This window comes from Arachis duranensis, chromosome 1 (genome assembly GCF_000817695.3).
Source record: "Arachis duranensis cultivar V14167 chromosome 1, aradu.V14167.gnm2.J7QH, whole genome shotgun sequence".
Classification (NCBI taxonomy): domain Eukaryota; kingdom Viridiplantae; phylum Streptophyta; class Magnoliopsida; order Fabales; family Fabaceae; genus Arachis; species Arachis duranensis.
The window spans coordinates 7,774,687-7,775,566 of NC_029772.3; positions in this window are offsets into that span (position 1 = coordinate 7,774,687).

Genomic DNA, 880 nt, shown 5'->3' on the forward strand with positions numbered 1-880 from the left:
CAATCAATGCATTTATTGATCTCCTTGGCAATCTTAGGTGATTGGATCCCAATTCCTTGGCAATCCAATCTCTCTAAGCTTAAACAATTGTCCAATTCCTTGATTTAATTGCTCATGGGAAGAGATGAAACTTGGTCACTGATTATACCACACACCTTCATAGATCAAAGTATTGGTAAGATTACATGTCACGATATCCATCCAACCCCCAAACTAATCCAGCATGAGAAAGCATTTCTAGCATGACTTTTTCATTCCTCTGTCAAGGTTCCGAGGAAATCCAAGCATGAACAATTTCTCCGTCGAGACAATTGTTCAATTGAATGAAGATTGAAAGCTTTCTAGCATGACCAAGAGAAAAGACAGAGGAAGAAGAATAAAAACTACAATTGATCCATTAAATAACAATAGAACTCTCTAACCCAATGAAAAGAGTTAGTTTAATTCATTGCTCTATTCTAACAAAAAAGAAAGAATGTGTAGAAAAATAAAGAAGAAGATCAAGAAATAAAGAAGAACTGAAAATAAAAATTTCATAAATGAAAATTACAATTGAAACTAAACTATTACTAAGGGAAGAAAAGAAGAGAAAAGGAAAAAGAGTAGTGTATGCTAGGGGATGTGTGTGCATGATTCTGGACTCCCCTCCAATCCAGAATGATTCCTCCAAATCCAGCTAATGCCTTTATATAGGCTTACAAACCAACAGATGAAAATACAAATTACAAATGAAAATTCCTAATCTAGATGCTTCTTGTGCCTTAGATTGAGTGATGTTGATTGGCTCTGCTTACTTGCATGATCCAAGGGAGTATTGGGGCCTTTAGTGGTGTTGCAGCGTTTAAAAATTGCTCCCAGACCCTTCCTCAACGTTTTCGTC